We start from the raw sequence: 10,706 nt of genomic DNA, 5'->3' as shown, positions 1-10,706 counted from the left end.
AAAAGCCCTGAGAGACTGCTGCACTGGCCTCCTGACTTCCAGGCATAGGGGATCATGCCCTCTGCTGGCCAGGCCTCACAGAGCCCTGGGAAATCAACAGGTGTGAGTCTGGAGCATTCTCTAGGAACATGTCCACAAGGCAGGGAGGGAGGACATTCTTTCCCCCAAGACCTAATGTCCACACTGCCCTCCCTAAAAGATGAGGAAGACATTATCTGAGGAGGAAGAGAAGGTGGAGGCAGTGCTGGCTGACCCATGTAGAAACCACTGGGTTTTAGGCAGGTGTCTTTTTGTGAGAGGAACAGAGTGGGTGCCAGAACAACCAGAAGTACCCAGCCTGTGGTACTCATCAGGTGTGGCTTGTTTCTTCCACAGCAAAGCTGTTGAATTACAAATGGAATCATGGAGCCCATGCTCTGATTTTTCACTTTGGAACCACTTCTGCATCCATTTACAAGTCTCAGATTCTTTACAGCCAGACAATGTTACCCCCAGTTTGACATGCAGTTATATATTTAACAGTTTCCAAACAATAGATCCAAGCTTCAAACATAAAGGCCAAACCCAGAGAGGAGATTCCAAAGAAGAAACCACAAATCTAATGGATGGTCCCAAGGGGAGCTCCATAAGTGTGGTGAAGGCAGTGTTCTCACTAGAAAGCACATAAAACCCTCACCACCCCCAAGCTGGCAGCTGTGAAAAAGTAGCAGTGATACCTCACCAGACCCCAGGCCAGCAGCCCAAAAGACACCTGTGAGCCCTGTTGACAAAGTGGGGTATCCAGTAAGAAATGCTTGGGAATGGAAGATTAGACAGACCCACAGGGTGGTTCAAGGATGGGGAGGCACACAGTGAGCATTTTCTCACCAGATCAGATAGAAGAAACCATGCTTCACTCAACAAAGATTGAGTATCTACCATGATCCAGGCTCCACAAAAATTGCTGGGACTACAATGGCAGGCAAACAGGCACCATGCCAGCTCTCCTGGCAGCTGAGTTAAGGGGACAGTGCTGGTCACAAAGTCAGATATATGTTTGTGTAAGCATGCATGCACATGCACACACGTGCACATACATGTGCATGTGCACGCGTGCATGCACGCGCACACACACACACACACACACACACACACACACTGAGAAAGGCTGTGAGGCCCATGTCAGGGAGCACATCTCCTGTGAGTGGTTGGAGGGATGGTGGTCAGGAAATGTTTCTTGGAGGAGGTGGTGCTGCACTGAAATTGGAAGGGAGAATGGACTTGAGGGTGGAATGGAGTGTTGGGAAGGGACATCAGCATGTGCAACCCCTCAAGTCGGACAAGGCTGGCACACTTGAGGAACTGGAAAAAAAAAGGCATTGTCACTGCAGGAGGAAGAGAGGAGACCAGAAAGAGGCTGTGAGGGATGCCAGAGCCTGGAGGCCATTTTCACCGGTTTTGTTTTTGTCCTGAAAGCAAGAAGTCATTGAAGTTTATTAAGCATGGAGGTTGGGGAGTGACATTGTTGAACAGGGGGTGACAAAACAGGAAAACCATAGAGGAAGGGTCGGCCCAAGCCTAGGGAAACACTGGCCCTGGGTGAGGATGGAGATGGCAGGTGAACTTGAAAAACACTAGCGAGGTGACGTGAACAGAGCCCAGGGATATGTTGGTGACTTGGAAAGGCCATCTCAGTTTTCTTTCCTGCAAAGCTGAGTCACAGTCTGTTTGCACGATAGCCTTGTCTGTATACCAGCATCATCTGGTAAGTTTTACAAAATGCTGATACCCAGGCCCAAATCCCAATGACTGAGTTCTTGGGCCTGGAGTGAAGCCTGGGTATCTGGATTTAATCCAGATGATTCTTATAAGTAACAACAAGGTTTGAGAGCATGGCCCTGCAGAGTCCTAAAGTTTCCTCTAACCTGAACTGGGAGGAGGAACCTGAATACTGATTGGTGGCAGCCAGGTAACACACAGGCTGTGGGAGCAGGACCTCAAGCAGATTACAGTCCCATGATTACCAGGGACCACAAGGTCCAGCCATCCTCTCCGTGCATTCGACAGAATTTAGAGTTTCCTTGTTTCTCCCTCTGATCTCTGGAGGCTGTCTGGTGGCAGAATAGTAAGAAGGGTAGGGAAAGGAAACTCAAACCAGTCAATTCCAAAACCCATCCTGGGGAAATTGCCTGGGGCTGATAATCGGACTCCTGTGCTGCACCGAGCTGTAGCTGGCTCTCATCTCCAAACATGGCAAGCTGCTGCTGCCCATGAGCTGGCAGCTGCTGTCCTGGCACTGGGCCTTACAGAATTGTCTCCTTCACAGATTGTCATTTGTCAGCCAGCCGGCCGGGGTGAGTGAGGAACACCTCTCCTCCTAGGCTGTGGCTGCAGGCTGCCCAGGGGTCAGACACTGGCTTCTGTGAATGTTTTTTGCCCCTGCCAGTTCTGTCTACTTGGGACATTTTCCAGGGACGAGCTCTGAGCTGTGAGAACGAGAGCACACATTCCTGGTATATCTGATAAACAAATAGTATTCCTTTATCCAACCTACCTGGTCAAAATGTATGTGTGGCTCCTTTTCGGCCGGGACCGCCATCTTCCAGTAATCCGTCAAGATGACCAACACACAGGGAAAGAGGAGGGGCCCCCGCTCTATGTTCGCTGGGCCTTTTAGAAAACATGGAGCTGTTCCTTTGGCCACATACATGCGAATCTACAAGAAAAGTGATATTGTAGGCATCAAGGGAATGGGCACTGTTCAAAAAGGAATGCCCCACACATGTTACCATGGCAAAACTGGAAGGGTCTACAGTGTTACTCAGCACGCAGTTGGCATTGTTGTAAACAAACAAGTTAAGGGCAAGATTCTTGCCAAGAGAATTAATGTTCGTATTGAACATATTAAGCACTCTAAGAGCTGAGACAGCTTCCTGAAACGGGTGAAGGAAAATGATCAGAAAAAGAAGGAAGCCAAAGAGAAGGGTAATTGGGTTCAACTGAAACGCCAGCCTGCCCCACCCAGAGAAGCACACTTTGTGAGAACCAATGGAAAGGAGCCTGAGCTGCTGGAACTAATTCCCTATGAATTCATGGCGTAAATGTAAAAATAAAAGATCTCTATTGTTAATATTTCTCTTCATTGAGAAGTGTGGTGTCCCCTCCCCCAAAGAAATATTAAAAGAAAAAAAATGTATGTGTGACTGTGGCTCATGACTTTTCTCTTTACTCTCAAAGAGAATGGCCTGTCCCAGCTTCCATTTCCCTTCCTTTCTCTTTCCCTCTTTCTCTCTCCTTGTCTCCCTCTCTTCTTCCACCTCTATTTTCTCCTTCTTATTCCTTGTTCCACCTCTACTCCAGTCATTTCTTCTGCTATTCCTCACTGTAATGCTCAGCCTCAGTGAGGAGCTTTTTAAAATTATTTTTCAACTGTGTTTGCAGCACTCTGTGTCCTTGAAAAGAAAGGGGTATGAAATTTCTCATTAAAACAAACCTGAGGTGGCCTTTCCCAGCAAGGAGAAAATGACTTTGATGGTAGGGGCTGGGATGCTTTTTCCTTGTGTAAGATTGGGGCTATGAGTCACGGTGTTCAGGGCAGAGGGAAGCAGCTCAGAAGCATTGCTGGAGTGTGCTCACACCCTCGTGCATTGTTCCAACAGTTCTTGTTGTGGTAGTGATAGGAGATCTAGCTCCAGAGGCTACCCAAGGACCTCTGCTCATTGGCACTGATACCTGAGTGGGTTATAGCTGGGGACCACTGACCTTTTCCAGTTCCTGACTAGCAATGCTAAAGATGTGTGCCTGAAGTTGATCACTCAGGAGAAGGTTGATGTTTGTGCAGCACACTTTCTTGAAGACCGAGATGTTTTAGGACAATGTTTGGAAACTGCATTTGACTCTTCCAAATGTACTTGAATTTCTAAACTTCAACCGTGTGTCACTTTTTATTCATAACCTAAGGATGTCAGACAATGGGACTTGAGTGTAGCATTCATGTCAATGTAGCTATGTTTTATCTCTGGATTCATGGAATGCTTTGAGAATTGAAAAACCAACATGCATTCAGGCACTAATGACCCCTCCATGTGCCAGGCCAATACTGTAGTGGGTGCTGGGGATAGACACATAGAGATGACAGGTAAAATTCCCATGTTCATGGGGCTTACATTTTAGTGGGGGTTATGGATAATAAGCTAGCAAACAACTAAACAAGGAAGCAGTTCGACTCTGGTGCTCACATCACACGGGATTATGTGACTAAGGCTGGGGTGGGCATCTTCTTGGCAGGGTGGCCAGGGAAATAGTGACCTCTGTCCCAGTGTTAGGGTGGATCCAGCTGTGCAGACCCTAGAGAGGACTTTCTTTGTAGGAAGTGCAGGGAGTATCAGGACGCTGACAGCTGGTGAGGCCCATATGTGTCAAGAACAGGAGAAAAGTCAGTTCGGTCAGTGGAGTAGTGCCAGGGACCACAATGGGAAAAACTGTGGACAGTGGGGCAGGGACCAGGTTATGGCACCTCTCATAGTTGCTGATTATGCATCAGTGTACTGACAAGCTATGAGCAAGTGGGCAAAGGCAGGACCTGAGTTATGCTGTAAAAAGATCACTTTGATAATTCCATGGAGAATAGAATACAAATCTATCCATTTGCTTTAAAATGCTATTGAGAGTCAGCCCTTTTAGTTATGAGCAAAGGTATATGAGGAATAAGACCATGTACCAGTGGATAAGGACAGCCCAGTCCACAAAGCATTGGTAGAGGGGGCTCACCATGAGCCCAGGAACACACCACATGTACACATGCTGTATTGAGCTGCTGAAAGCTCTTGAAGCACAGAGGAGCCAACAGGAACTCTGGGGAAATCAGGGGAGGCTGCACAAGGAGAGGGCCTTTGAGTTGGGTCCACTATGCCAAAAGCATTCATTCTTATTGACAAAGGAGATATGCAGAGTACAGAGGCAGGTGGGAGCTGGAGGGGTTCAAGGAGTGGGTACCAAGAACTGTGAGTATACAGAGCATGAAGTGAGGTTGGTAAGGAAGCATGGGAACAGATGAAGAAAGGTCCTAGCATTAAACAAAGAGCTTTGTTCTTTTCCTACAAATGGTGGTAAACCCGTCCAGGTGTTTGATCCTGTATGTAACACAGTCAGACCAGCTTTACGAAACTAAATAAGAGTAGTGTGTCTTGCTTTGGGTTCCAAATCTGACTCAGGGACTGTGAACAGCAATTTCTTTGGGAGGTACAGGCACACTGGGAGGGAAGTGGGCAGAGTGATGCAATGAGGAAGGTGGCCAGTGATGGAGGCCAGCAAGCCAGTGGTATTAGATGAGCAACAAGCTTAACCCCTAAAGAAACTCTAACAACTCTGAAAATCCTGAGCCTAAACATTACCCTAGTCAAGGGCTAGGGTGCTGGCTGTGCACTGACTAGCTTCCTTAGGCCTTGGCTGCTGCTTGCAGGTTGTGAATCACCTGGAGTAATGACAGCTCAGCCTCCCATGGCCTTGGGAAGAGCCGGTGGGAGCAGAGATGCCCATATGCCATGGGAAGTCAGGTAGAGCCCTATGGGGGTTGGGTAGGATACTTCCAGGTCACAGCAGAGACTGAGAGGGCAGGTTGGAAGGTCAAGTGGCCTGGAGAAGTCAAATTGGTGAACAATATCACATGAGATTTCTGCCACCACTTGGCTTTACTTTTTTAGAAAATTTAATTTTACTACTTAAGAAGTGCAAGCAGAAAACATCTGGCATGCTTAGATGTCACTGACTCTCCCCACCAAAGAAACAAATTGCATCTTGACATCTGGAGTGCGAATATGCCAGCGTACAGGAGGAAACTTAACCTATCACCCAAGGAAGAACCCCTGCGATTTCCTATCTTCACAAAGAGAATTTTCCCAGGCCATCATGGTTCTACAACCCAAGAGAAGGGGAACTAGCAGTCCACAGTCCTTGGATGCCTGGCACCTTCAGGGGAGGTTTTGGTTTGTTTTCATTTGTATTGTGTTTTGCATTCTCATGTTTATTAAATGCTGCAAACTACTTCAGCAATTCCATCTCAGCTGCCTTGCTCCTTTGAAAGACATTTAGGCCCTTTCCCCTCTTTGCATAACTCTTAGCAGCACTTAACTGAAATCAATTTTCATCAGGATGAGGGCTCTCAGAGGGCAGAATCTCACAGCGCCACTGCAAGAGGCACTCCAGCTGGGCACATGGATTCCCTGTGTAGTTACAAATTTCTATACCACAAGTCTGCGGTGTGATGAAAGAACCTAAGATCTTTGAGTCTCTAAACCATAAGAAGTGGCCCTGAGAAGCAGTTATCAGAGCAGAAGGTAGTGAGGACACTGGCTGTCACAGCAACAACCTCAGACAGCTGATGGTGGCAGCACCCTTTCTTAGTCTGTTCCAGCAGCTATGATGAAATGCCATAAACTGGGTGGATATAAACAACAAAAATTCAGCCTCAATTCTGGAGGCTGGAAGTCCAAGATCAAGGTGCTGGCAGATTCAGTTTCTGGTGTGAGCCCTATTCCTGGTTCTTAAATGGCTGTCTTCTCACTATAACCTCACATGGCAGGAGGAACAAGGGAACTCCCTGGGATCTCTTCTGTAAGGGCACTAATCCCCTTCATGAGGCCTCTAACCTCATGATCTAATCACTTCCCAAAGACCCCACCTCCTAACACCATCACCTTGGGGGAAGAGAGCTCAACATTTGAATTTTGTGGGGACACAAGTATTCAGTCCACAATAGCCCCCTACAAGGCCATGTCTACAGGACACCAGAAAGGGCAAAGAAAGCCAAAGTTGGTCATGTGTTCCAATTTGGGTCCTCCCAGAAGCAGACCCAAGACAAAGATGTGGGTGTAAGTAGATTATCTGATTACAGGATAAAGGTGTAGGGAAGTGGGAAAGCTAGATAGGGAAGGAAAGCCAGGCCACACACAGTGTGCTGACAAGCTTTACCACTGTGGGCAACTGAGCCAGTTGACATTAGGAGCCAGTGTAAACATGCATTTCAGGGTTACCCCACCCCCATGAGTTATTTTTGACGTCTGCTCCTAGGGGATGGGAGTGTTAATTCCCCTGTACTTTCCTCTTATACACCAGTAGACTTCCACAGCCTAGGTAAGCTCTCAGGCACAGAGATACAAGGTTCTGGCAATAGGAAGCCAAATCAGCCTGCTTGCCCTGGACTGAAGAGAGGGAGGGGATACAGGTGAGAACTGACACCATGTACTGCATAGCATGTGGAAAGTCTCACTTCCTATCCTGGCTTCTTTCCATACTTATAATGTGCTTCACAATCTTCCTCTGACCTGCCCAGTGGCCCAGGGCCACCCATGACAATGACACTGATCCCCTCCCTTTGCATCTCCAGAAATGACTCTCCCTCCATTCTTGAACTCCATCCTGAGAACAGTTCACCAGTCCTGGGCCACATGACTGGTTCATCCATGCTCAACGAATTCATGCTAAGATATTTCAGCAACTAATAATGACTAAGTGTATTTTGCTTTATTTTATTTTGTAATTAATTTTTCAACTTTATAGAGGTTTTATCTACATATGATAAATTAGACCATTTAGTGTACAATTCAGGTATAAATTTCTGTATACTTGAAGTGATGTATGATACAGAGCATTGTCATGATGGAAGGTGATTTAAGGCACACTTTAAAACACACCTTCTCTCAACCATAGCTTACACCTGACTGAGCGCACCAAACAAGTTGAAACTTCTTACACACTATTACTAAGGTTTGATGTACTGCTTCCCATTTTGAAGATCCCTGCTTCCCATTTTGAAGATCCCTGCCTTTCCATTGGATGGCACTGGGCAGCAGCATTCACTATATTTTGTGATCACAACTGAAAGGCTCTTTGTCACACATCACTTCTGGTATAGCAACTTCTGTCAAACACAAATATTATGGTGTGTCCTCATCCACCTTATTCACTGGACCTGGTGCTGTGTGACTTCTGGCTTTCCCCCAAAGTCAAAATTATTCAGTACATTGAGGCAGCCATGACAGTGCAACTAAAGACACTCATAAAAGAGAACTTCTAGAACTGCCTCAGAGAGTAGCAAGAACGATGGGATAAGTGTGTTCTAAGTAAGGGAGGATATTTTGAGGGGAATTAATGGCAATGTGTCTTTTACTGTAGCAATTTTTTTTATTTAAACATTCACCATGTTTTGACCATACTTCACATATTCCAGTGTAACCACCAGCCCAATTAAGATATTGAATATTTTCATCACACCCAAAAGTTTCCCCACATCCTTTTGAAATCACCCAAGTCACATCCACCCAAGAAGAAAACCACTGATCTGCTTTCTACAACCATACAAGAATTTCAGTTATTCCAAATTTCACATAAAGGGGAACATACAGTATGTTTTTCCTTTGTGTCTGGCTTCTTTTGGTCAGCATTATGATGTTGCACCCTTGGTAGGTTATTCCTTTTTATTGTTGAGTAATATCTCACTGTATGATGTACCATAGTTAGTTTATTCATTCAAATGGACACTAAGCCTGTTCTAGTCTGGGGCTATTGTGAAGTGAGCTGATGTGGACATTTGAGTACAGGTCTTTGTGTGGATATATGTTTCCTTCTCTTTCAGGTAAATACCTCAAAGTGGAATTGCTGGTAAGTTAAAGTTTAACTTTATAAAAAGCTGCTGATTTATTTTCCTTTCTTTCTTTTTTTTGGAGGGGAGGGAAGGGAGATGTATTTGTATTTATTTATTTATTTATTTATTTATTTTTATTCATTTCAGGTGTACAAAAATGTAATAGTTATACATTTCATCCCTCAAAAAGTGATAACACCCTCCCCCAATCTATTGCCCCTATCACATCATGTATATCTATTCAAATTCCATTGACTCCATTCCCTATAGTATAGTCCACATCCTGTGATTATATAAATATATATATATATATATTAAATTATAGTTGACATACAATATTATTCAGCTTCAACTTCAGGTGTACAGTGCAGTGGTCAAGCATCTGTGCCATCCATGAAGTAGTCTCCCTAACAAGACCTGTGTCCATGTGACACACTACAAAACCTTTACATTATTGATTATATTCTCCAAACTGTCCTTGATATCCTGCGGCAAAATTGTAGTTAACAATTTATGCTGTCTAACCCTTTCCCCTTCTCCCTCATCCCCACTCCACCCCCACTTTGCCACCTCCCCCTCAAACCCCCATCTAGCAACCATCAGTTTTTCCTCTATATCTCTGAGACTAATTCGGTTTACTTTGCTCATTTATTCAGTTCTTTAGAGTCCATATATAAGTGAGATCATATGGTATTTGTCTTTCTCCGACTGACTTATTTCACGTAGCATAATGTTCTCTAGGTCCATCCATATCATTGCAAATGGTAAGATTGCATTCTTCTTTATAGCTGAGTAATACTCCATTGTATAAATGTACCACAATTTCTTAATCCAGTCATCTACTGATGGGTGTTTCGGTTGTTTCCAAGTTTTGGCTATTGTAAATAGCACTGCAATAAACATAGGAGTGCATCTGTTTTTTTGAATTAGCATCTTGGGTTTCTCTAGACAGAACCTAAGAGTGGAATTGCTGGGTCATAAGGTAATTCCATTTCCAGTTTTATAGATATCTCCATAATGAGTTCCATAATGGCTGCATCAATCTGTAATCCCACCAACAGTGCACCAGGGTTCCCTTTTCTCCACAACCCACACCAGCACTTGTTTGTTGATTTATTGATGATAGCTATTCTGACCAGAGTGAGGTGGTACTTCATTATGGTTTTTATTTGCATTTCTCTAATGATTAGTGTGGTTGAGCATTTTTTCATATGCTTGTTGGCCATCTGTATGTCCTCTTTAGAGAAATGACTCTTCATATCCTGTGCCCATTTTTTAATTGAGTTGTTTGTTTTTTGGTGTTGAGTTGAATGAGTGTTTTAAGTTTTGGCTATTAAACCCTTATCAGATGTATCATTGACAAATATCTTCTCCCATTCAGTAGGCTTCCTTTTTGTTTTATTGGTGGCTTCCTTTGCTGTGAAAAATCTTTTAAGTTTGATGTAATCCTATATGTTCATTTTCTCTTTTACTTTCCTTGCCCGTGGAAATGTATCAGTAAAAATATTGCTCAGAGTAATGTCTGCAAATTTACTCCCTATATTTTCTTCTAGGAGTTTTATGGTTTCAGGTCTTATGTTTAAGTCTTTAATCCATTTTGAATTTGTTCTCATATATGGTGTAAGTAGGTGGTCCATTTTCATTTTTTCACACATGTCAGTCAATTTTCCCAGCACCATTTGTTAAACAGACTGTCTTTACTCCAACATAAATTCTTGCTTCCACTGTCATAGAGTAAATGACCGTATATGGATGGGCTTATTTCTGGTCTCTCTATCCTGTTCCATTGGTCTATGTGTCTGTTTTTATGCCAGTGCCATATTGTTTTGATTACTGTAGCCTTGTAGTATGATTTGATGTTTGGTAGTGTGATACCTCCCACTTTGTTCTTATTTCTCAAGATTGCTGTGTTATCAGGGGTCTTTTATGGCTGCATATAAATATTAGGATTATATGTTCTATTTCTGAGAAAAATGTCCTTGGTAGTTTGATAGGAATTGCATTGAATCTATATATTGCCTTAGGTAGTATTGGCATTTTAACTATATTAATTCTTCATATCCATGAACATGTATTTCCATTTGTT

The 10,706-nt window shown here is 44.0% G+C and overlaps 1 pseudogene; it reads left to right on the top strand.

Annotated features, from left to right (window-relative positions):
* Positions 1 to 2,597: 2,597 nt before the first annotated feature.
* On the top strand, positions 2,598 to 3,109 carry LOC109390451 (60S ribosomal protein L21 pseudogene; annotated as a pseudogene).
* The last annotated feature ends 7,597 nt before the right edge of the window (positions 3,110 to 10,706 follow it).

This window comes from Hipposideros armiger, unplaced genomic scaffold (assembly GCF_001890085.2).
Source record: "Hipposideros armiger isolate ML-2016 unplaced genomic scaffold, ASM189008v1 scaffold_269, whole genome shotgun sequence".
In the NCBI taxonomy this organism is placed as follows: Eukaryota; Metazoa; Chordata; class Mammalia; order Chiroptera; family Hipposideridae; genus Hipposideros; species Hipposideros armiger.
Note: the sequence above shows the minus strand (reverse complement) of the source record. Positions and strands in the feature narration are given on the sequence as shown.